This window comes from Lutra lutra, chromosome 1, assembly GCF_902655055.1.
Source record: "Lutra lutra chromosome 1, mLutLut1.2, whole genome shotgun sequence".
NCBI lineage: Eukaryota > Metazoa > Chordata > Mammalia > Carnivora > Mustelidae > Lutra > Lutra lutra.
In genome coordinates, this window is record NC_062278.1 from 169882746 (window position 1) to 169893110 (window position 10365).

Consider the following 10365-nt stretch of genomic DNA (forward strand, 5'->3'; position numbering starts at 1 on the left):
ACCCAAGACTACCAGCATAGCAGCTTTAATTCCAGGAAACAACACCTGAGAGATCCCTGGTGCAAACCATGTCTTACTCATCTTTCTTCAGCCCTCAGCACACTGCCTAGACTATATTAGGAGCTCAGTAAATGCTGACACACAATAATAGTCCTCTTCCCCCAAAAAAGGCCAATAGATGGATACTATAATGAGACAAATTACAGCAGACTTTAAATATTACTAATAGCCTGAACTGTCCAAATAAGAAACAGATTGGCTGGAGAGATAATGAATTTTCCATTAGTGGAAGTGTCCGAGCATATATTAGATGATTATTTGCCAAGTCATATTGTACAAAGGATTACTGTATCAGGCAGTCAGATGAGACCAGGGTTTGGCAGGCTTTTTCTGAAAAGGGCCAGATAGTAAATATTTTAGTCATTGCATGCCAAAACAGTTTCTGTCATAGTTTCTTCTCCTTTTTTACAATGCTTGAAAAATGTAAAAACAATCCTTAGCTCATGGACTGCACACACACAAAAAGGCCTTGGTCAGGATCTGACCTGAAGGCTGCAGTTTGAGGACCCTCGGACTAGACGATCTTCCACACCTGTCATTTGGTGAAGCAGACCGCCAGGCCACAGTTGCTGTTCTACAGTAGAAACCCTGTAATGTTGCAAATACATCTTTATGAACTGGAAAACCAAGTCTACACAGAACACTCACACATATGTCAGCATCAGTAAGCTACCATGAAGCTCAGTTAATATTTACTGAAGCTTGGAGCATCTGGGCGGCTCAGTCGGTTGGGTGGCTGACTTGATTTCAGCTCAGATCATGACCTCAGGATCCTGGGATCGTAGGGATATGCGCTCAGTGGGGAGTCTGCTTGGGGATTCTCTTTCCCTCCCCCTCTGCCCCTCCCCCGCTCTCTCTCAGATAAATAAATAATGCCATTAGTGGAATGTCACATACAAAACTGGCATATTACCACACATCTGATGGTTTCCTACTTTTTCCTGGACCCCTACTACTACCTTCCAACTTTTCTAGAGCCACCTTGGTGGCCCCACCACTCCTCACCTCTGACTTGATGCTGAAGAAGCATCAAACTGCTTGGTGCTCCCCTCACATGCCTGCTGTCCTGCCTCCTCAACTCTGAACAAACAGCTAGCTCTATCTAAAAGACACCCTTGTCCCTGTGACTGATGCACTTCTCAAAATCCAGCCCAGAGGTTATCTGCTCCAGAAAGTGTTCCCAGAGCTGCCCTTCACTCTCATTACTCTTTGTTTGCTCTTCTCCATTGGCTACAGTTAATCACTTCTGTCTCTGAGCTACCTCCATGTTTAGTATTATTGTCCAGCTCTTCACTGATCTGTCTATCCCCGTCAATCTGATTGTAAACTCTAAAGCTACAGATCCTGGATCATATTTCTCTCAATATACCATAGTCTCTTGCACAGTGGCTCTCAAATGTTACTAAGGTGAGTTCTAGAAACCTTTTATGGGTACCTTCTACAAGAGAAGCAAGAGAGGGTGCCTGAGTGGCTCAGTGGATTAAAGCCTCTGCCTTCGGCTCAGGTCATGGTCGGGCTCTGCTCAGCAGGGAGCCTGCTTCCTCCTCTCTCTCTGACTGCCTCTCTGCCTACTTGTGATCTCTCTCTCTGTCAAATAAATAAATAAAATCATAAAAAAAAAAAAAAAAAAGAGAGAGAAGCAAGAGAAAGAAATAAGCCAGGCTTTTGCAACTGGGAAGACAAAGCTCATTACCATGGAATGTGGTGATTAGAGAAAGAAATCCTGAACAACATATGGAAATAGTCCATATACTCAGAAGGTCTCTAAACCTATTGTTTTTTTTTAGGACTAAGACCTTAGTAGGCAAGAGATATGCATGTACAAATCAATTGAAATGAAACATTAATCAAAACATTACAAAATTAGTAAAGAATAGATCTTTCTTCCTGAAAATATCCCCATGGTATAGGAGTTAAAAGCTTACATTCACAGTCACAAAGTAACTTTCCACAAAAAAATGATTAATTTCAAAGGAGAGAAAAAGTGACTTTACAGTAACAAAATCTGGCAGACACCATCTTCATGGAGGAAATGAAGTTAACACCAGCATCAGTGGGACAAACAGACATGCATGCTGTCTGATGGAATGCCACAAAAAGCACAAACATCTACAGCGCTCAGCTAAAAACATGACTTGGGGCTCAGTGAGAGTAAATGTCAGGTAAACCCTAACTGAAAAATATTCCATAAAAGGACTGAGACTGGCTTACAATCTTCCGAAGTGTCAAGGTCTTAAAAGTCAAGGGAAGACTACAGAATTGTTCCAGAGTGAAAGAGAAAGACATGATGACTGAGGGCAACATGTGATCTTGGGTTGACACTCTGCTTCTATAAAGGTTGCTACTGAGACAAAATCTGGATGTAGTCTCCGGGAGAAGCATATATGAAAGGTCTTTGTCTTATTCTTGTAAGGTTTTTGAAGTTTGAAACTGTTCCAAAATAAATTATGAAGACAATTTTAACGCCTGCACACACCTAGCCTGTTATATTCAATAGGCAAAACCAATTAACATGATAGAAGTTAGAAGAGTAATTATAGGCTGGGGTGGGGCTAATGACTGGGAAGGGGAAATAAGAAGCCTTCTGGGGAGCTGGACATACTCTATATACCTTGAGCTGGGAGCTGGTTATAGGGCACATATATATGTAAAAACCCATGAGCTACAGATCTATGGTTAGTGCACTTTACTATATGTATACTATACTTAGAGAAAAAAAGTAAAACAGAAACCCCAGTATTCAAGCTACCATGACCCTACAAGGAACCTTCCTGTATTCATTTAATAGTTAACAGATGACCTATTTAAATCTAGCTTTGGTGAAAAGAAATTCATTGCTCTAAATAAGTCTAAACGAAGTATCATTTCCATAAATTTCCCTGGCATCTGTTATTAAAGAAGCTAAAGAAGGAAATATTTTGGCTTTGCTGCTTAGATAATTAATTGGAAGAAGGCTCCCTGTTGAGTCTGTCCAACTGGTCTCCCTCTGGTGGGGGGCCAACAGGATTGGACACAGCAAATATTAAGCCAGTATAGGATTTTTGTAAAAATGAAGAAGTAAAATTGGTAGAAGATGAACAACAATCATGGTGATAAAACAAACAAACTTGTCTTCAGGGAAACTAGACCCTTGGAGGGACAGCAGAAAAAGAGACCAGCCTCACTGTACTAAAAATATGCCTTGCTATCACTTTCCACTATGTATCATTGGGTTTTTATTTGTCTGCTTTGGGAGGACAGGGGTACTTTTAATGGTTCAGAGAAGGGAGGCTAAAGTGATAGCAACTGGAGGTCTGGTCTTCAGATAGACCCAAGTGTGAGTTCCAGATCCAACTCTCACTAGCTGAGGAACCACAGGCAAGGAACTTCATCCCCTGTGCCTTGATTTCTCTGCAAAATCAGGATAATTGTACCCAAGCCCTGAGGTTGTTGGGACGGCTAAATGAGAAAGTGTGTGATGTGCCTGTTCCAGTGCCTGGCACAGTCAGCAGTCAATTAATGGTACGGCTATTAGTTCTTGTCAACACATCCTCCCACATTAGCCAACAGCATCTGACTAATGTGGTTGCCCTTCCCCATACTCACTATGAAAATTTTCTCTGCCTCCAACATGCCTCATTGAAGCCTCCCCTCCCTCAAAGGAGCACTGCAGTCACAACAGAGGTTTAATTAAAATGGAACGGATGGTCTCCTGCTATAGGTCATCAAGGAGAAGTCCAGAGAAATAAGTTCTAAGTGTTAGGAGCACTTTGTGTTCAGTTTCTCTGAGGCCGTGTGGGGCCATTCACTTAGCAGAAGTGCCAGAATAACCGCAGTCTGGCCCCAAAGTACCTTCTCTGGGCCAAAATGGAGCACAAAGAGCAGACTTCTGTTCTCATTCTCCCAGCTGCGAGCTCTGGCAGTCATTAAAATAAGCACCAAACCATATGGCCAAGTCCTACTGACAAACAGAGTATATTCTTAGCTGCTGATGGGTTAAAAAAAAAAAAGAGGTGGAGACGGTCAGGAGTGGGGAGAGGGCCCCTTTGGCATATGGAGCCAATGCAGTTTTGTCAGCTAATGATGCTTTGCGAGTTCATGAGTTTTGGAAATAATGTGCAAGGCTGCCAAAGAGGGAGGTTTACAAGCCCTCCCTTCCAAAAGGAGGTGGGGCAAAGTTCCAAACTTCGAAGACAGATTAGGCTTAACCAGAAGACGAAAACTCAGGATTCCTACAGGGGAACCAGCTGGGTTCAGAAGCCTCGATTCCTTTTAAAAATCACATCAGAGTCAAGATACCCTTGAGCCAAACCGATGTCTCCACAACACACCAAGTCATCTAAAATGGCTCTTTTTATGATTGTACTGTGAAGTGGTCACAGCTAATCACATAAGCAGAGAAGATAACTGCTATTGCGGATGAGTTGTCTCCCTCACTCCAAGTATGCCACCTTTACCCCTACAAATCGACATTATTTGCTTCTTCAAAAAGTCCATCAGAGAACTGACAGTCACCTCCAAAGTCTTCCAACTATAACCTTCATTCTCACTGGCTACTTGTGCGAGTTGTTTTTCTTTGGTTTTCCTTCTGCTTTAATAACCTTAAGCTTCATACACACTCTATTCTTGTTCAGCCTGTTTTTGAGAGTGGGTCCACTGGCTACCAGCACTGTAGGGCGTCCAAACCTACAAGGGAGAGGTAGTGACAGCTGTAAAAGCTGAGAAGACCTGTGAGAGAGGAGAGACAATACAAGGAAGATGGAGACTGGTTGCCTGCTTTTGAGTTCTTTTTGTTACCTGTACCAATCAACAGTGTCACTTTGCTCCATTCTGTATATGAGGGACAGCCACCTGGATTCACCCGAATCACTGTGGAGCCTTGTGTCAACCAACAAGTAAAATCCGTGATGGTTTCCTGAAAGCTGGCTGAGTTATGGAGGCTAGCTTCTGAGTAACAGAGGCTCTGTGGTTTTCAGTTTCAGTGATATTTAAGGAGTCCTAGAAAAGGAAGAGGGGCTGAGAGATTGGGCCAAGCCAATACTTGATACCAGATTTTCAAAATATTGATTTCCAAAGATGAGAATAAGGTTGGATTCTACATCCCACTGGACAGAGATTTTGCTCCCAGGAGGAGTGTCATGTGGGCCATTCTAAACCACATGGCACTTTTGTACAACTAGGAAACTGCAACCCTTCCTCAAGACGTTTTACTTCCTTCCCTTAGAAAACTGCTGTAATACGCTGATAGGTTGGCTCAAGACATTTTACCCTTGATTGCCAGAAAGTTGGTGCTACAAAAATAAATCCATGATGCCTATGACCTATACAAAACACCCCTCAGGTGTGGCCTCTTACTCAGTGTACTACTTGTACAACTGAATGAAGCAGTCCCAAGTAATTATAAGAGGCCACTATGGTTTAAGGACAAGTCATAACAGATTAACAGCACTTCTTTCTTAATCAAAGAACCACAGACATAGGACTTAGGATATCTGGACTTCAGCAAGGTCTCTGACAAGAATGCTCCAAATATCCTAGTAGACAAGATGAAGATGTCATAACTGGATATACTGACATAATCAGAGGCATCAAAAACTGGTAAAGTAATCTTATTCGAAGAATGTTGGTTAAGGTATTAACTGATGTTAATAAGGAGCTAATAGGTGTTCATTGGCTCATTCTTTGGTCCTGCCCAACTTATTTTTATTTGTTTGTGTGGACAAATATTCATCAGTATTTACTAAGTATTTCATGTGTGCTGAACCCTGTGTTAGGGGTCTGGAACAAGGAAACAGACACAGAAATCACAAAAACATATTTAAAATAAGGTATAGTTACCGCATTTTACCAATAACCTGGATAATGATAAAGGTTTTCTTATCAATTCTATACACGACATTAAGCAGGAAGGAATAGGTAATATGATGGATAATAAAAGTTCAGAATAAAAAAGGTTCTGACCAGCTGATATAACAGGCCTATTTTAGTAGGACTAAAAACTTCATAGAGGTAAATATAGGGTCTTAAATCTCAATCAAAAAAAAAAAAATTGGACAATGCAGGCTGATACACTGGAGGCAGTATGGTAATGGAAGGGCCTAGCTTCATAAGCCAGAGACACCTGAGTTAAAATCCCACCTCTGCTACATCTAGCCACACAATCTTGGGCAAGTCATTTAATTTCTCTGAGTCTGTTTCCCCACCTATAAGATGGGACATCAACTGTGTATAGTTGTATCACTGTGTGGATTCAACTATAAAATGCATGTATCTGACACAGGAGGTACTCAAAAACATAATGTTTCCAATAAAACATGTCAGAGACAGAGGGATTTCCACTTAGTTATTCCCTCAATAAACTTCAATATATTATGTACAAGTTCTTGTGCTATATTTCAGCATTTAATGGCAAAAAGCTAAGGTCTTTGCATTTTAGGATCTACGTTTTGAGGGTTAGACAGACCAGGAATGATAGTATAGCAATCTGTGGATAAAACCAGTGCCGCAGAGTATGGTATAAGTGTTTGTACAGGCTGTTATGGGAGGAGGAAGGAGAGGTATCTAAATTAGACTGAAAAAGCAGGGATTTATATTTTAGCAAAGATCGGTATTTTAGAAAGGGCAGTGCAGCTCCACTGAGGGCCAGACAGGGCAAGCAGTTCAGAGGTCATGCAGGAATACAGAAAGAAGTGAGAAGAGCCCAGACTAAGGCAGTGGGAGAGAAAATGGAGGAGAAAATGTGTTAAGAGATATCAAGAAAGGAGAATCTGTAGAACTTTGATAACTACCTGGGATGGGATGAGAGGGGAAAGTCCAAGATGACTCCAAGGCTTTGGTTTGAATGACTAAATGGAAGGAGGAGAATGAGTCAGAATGGATGTAGAAAGAACTATAGCTTTGGAGGGAAGCTGATGAGTTTCACTTTGGACTCACTGAGTTTGAGGACTGGTTCTCAGGAGAGATCCCAGCTCAGGGCACAGAACAGGAGTCTTTGGCACACTAAGTGGGAAGTGAAGTTGGGGGTGAGAAGAGCACAGAGTATAAGGCAGAGCCTTGGAGAAAACTAGCATGGAAGGGACAAAAGGAGGAAAAAAGGGTACAATGGATACAGGGGGAAACAGCCAGAGAGACAGCACAAAGCAGGAGTGGTTTTCATAAATGAAGCAATATATCAGCAATATCAGATGTGCTCAGAATTCAAGACAAGGAAGGAAAAAATGTTCAGGAGTTTTGGTAACACGGAGGTGTGAAGACTAGGGAGAGCAATTTTGGAGGAGCTGGGGGTGGAAGCAGGATTTTAGTGAATGACGACTTCAGGAAGTCAAGAAATGTGGCTGGGAAGAGGTGGTGTAATGACAGAAGTTAACAGGAAGGTGTTTTGTGTTTCCCAGAGATTTAAATGAGAAGAGATGGTTAAGCAGGAAAGAAAGGGAATAAATGATGGAACCAAGTCCTAAGGAAAAGGAGGAGACGGAATCTCAGCACAAGTAAAAGAATTAGCCTTAAACATATTTCTTTCACAAAATTAGGCCAAGTGATACGGTCAGCTGGAGGTAAGTTTGTAAATGATAGCAGTTGAGGAGCCTTAACTGATGGTTGCAACTTAGTGAAGTCAAAGGCAAGGTTAGGAAGCCAGGAGAGGAATGAAAATCTGAAAGACAAGGAGGAGATGGGCAAGAGAGCTGTCCAAATGCAAATGGGGAGTGCCAAGTAGCACCAGGAGCCCACAGCATGATAATGGACAGGATGTGTCTACAACAAAGACTTGGGGTGGGGTGGGGTGGTGCTCAGGTCACCACAAAAGAAGTACATCCCTGGTCTGTATGGTCAGACTCCCGGAGGAAAAAGATCTTCTTTTACACACCACACTCTCAAAGACAGACTGTCAAACAGGAAAAGTTCAAGGGAGGGTAATCACAACAAAGAATGTGTGAGAAAACCCCAGAGGTGATCATCTGGGGTTGGACTGACAGCGAGTTGTTGGTACTCAGTCTGCCAGGACCATGGGGTTGTATAATGTCTACTGGGTAACAAAGCAGCATCTCATTATTCTCCCTCAAATACACAACCAGGCCTTACGCTAGAGATAGGTAGAAGGATCAGGAAATAGAAAAAAGGAGGAGGAAGGCATTTCAGAACTTCACTTCCCATGGGTCAAAGTGGAGAAAAGAGGCCATTTGGACTTTCAAATAAAATCTCAGAGATCAGGGATAACCAATCAAGGACCACTAATCAAAGAACTTTGTTATTACTTACGTCCACACACAGGATCCATCCCCTCCATCGCCCATATTCCAATTCATCTTCCTCCTCTCCCATGTGGTGTTATCCATGGTGGTAACTACCAGTCCAGCAAATCCCTTCCTTTGTCCCTTAAATCCACCCATCTATCTCCCTCCACACAGCCACTGCCTTGGTTCAGGCCTCCCTCCTCTGCCACCTGGACCAAAGCAACAGTGGCCTCACTGGTTTCCCTGCTGGCCCTACCCTGTCCAGTGTAATCACCATGGAACCGTCTGGGTAATTTAAAATAGATGAGAGCATGTCACACCCTTTTTTAAACTTTCACTGCCTCAACTCTCCAACACCATACCTTCAAGAAAGTCCAGACATCTTAGCATGGCAATATTAACAGCTACAGTTTAACATTTACCATCTACCATCATCAAGCAAGTAACATAAAGCATTCAATTCTCACAGCAACCCTGGAAGGCTGGCTTATGTGAGGAAACTGAAGTTTAGAGTGATTGCCTAAGGTCTCAAAACTAGTTCAATGGCAAAGACAGCATAGGTACACAAGTAACTTATATTCCAAAATCTGTGTTCTTAATTATGTATTATACAATCTCATGTTGCCCACAAAGCCTTTGTGATCTGCCTCCTGCTTACCTTTCCACATTCATATCTTAGCCTGGGTGAACTACCTGCAAGTACGTCTGCTCACACCATTCCCAATGTCTGCAATTCATCCCACCTCCACTCCTCTTCTCCTGACTATTCTTGCTCATCCTTCAGGCCTATGGGCAGTATGTCCTCACAGAAGCCTTCTCTGACGCCTCAGCCTGACTTAACGATCGCTCTAAGTCCTCCTCTGGCAAATCTCAATAGCTTCATACCATAGTGCTGTGGTCTATCTCTTTGACTTAAAAAATAACTCCCTGAGGCCAGAGATGTGCATCTTGACTGAGAGCCCTGTACGTAACTCCTTAAAGAATTTCAAAATCATGTCACATGAGGGTTAGGGAGGAGCTGGCCAAGAAAAATGGAAGGGGAAGCAGAGATGTTTTATGCAGCAGAAGCAGCAGGAGCAAAGGGTTACAAGTGAGGCACAACCTGTAAACAGTTTAACAAGACCACAGCACAGAATTGAGGGATGGAGAAACAATTAGGCAATATGAACTTTCACAAGACTGGCTTTTTCTTCATTCGCATGTTAGCTCCAAAGTCACCTCCTCAGAGAGTGCATCTCTGACCAGCTAAATTTTACAATAGCTCCCTCCGCTTACCCCCAGTTACTCTCCATCACATTACTGTTTCTTTTTTCTAGTGTCCAACAGGATCTGAAACACCTACCACCCACTAAAAGCACTATATTATTGACAATTGCCACAACTGCCACCACCACGATCAAAAGGTATGCTCCATGAACAGCACCTCTACATCAGCGGTGCTTACAGTGATGCCTTGAACATAACAAAATTCTCAGTTGTTGTGGCATATACTATGGGTAAATAAATTAAATGTGCTCAGCCTGGAGAAGAAATGGTGTGAAGCAGAAGACAAACTAGCAGCTTTCAAAGGTGTGTGGGCAATAAAGTGGAAGGGAGAGCCCAAGGGCCTGAAAGAGGGAAAATGAGCTGAGATTATGGGGTAGCCGCTTTCAGCTCAACATATGGCCTAAGTCAAAGCTAGGGAAAAACCAAACAACAATAACCATAAATAGTGAGTTTTCTGCCACTTAAGAAACTTAACCTGTGGGCAGGGGTGTCACAAAAGAAATCCAAGTATTCAATGGGAAAGGGAACCTGGGACCCAGAGGCCTGAAACTAGCAGTCACAGATATGCCTGGTTCCAGCTGTAGTTAAAAAACATCTTTTTAAAATTGGTTTTGAAAAAACTGTAGTCGTCAGTGTTTAAAAATCAAGAGATTACACGAGTGCAACACACGAGTTTTTTCATTTCTCCAACTTCATACATGTTAGTACTGTGCTCATAAGCTCAATTCAGTAAAAATACGTTTGACTCTTTCTGATATGGAAATACATTTCTTACACCTACATTTACCTTACCTTACTGAATAAGCATTAAACTTTGTAACCCTGGATC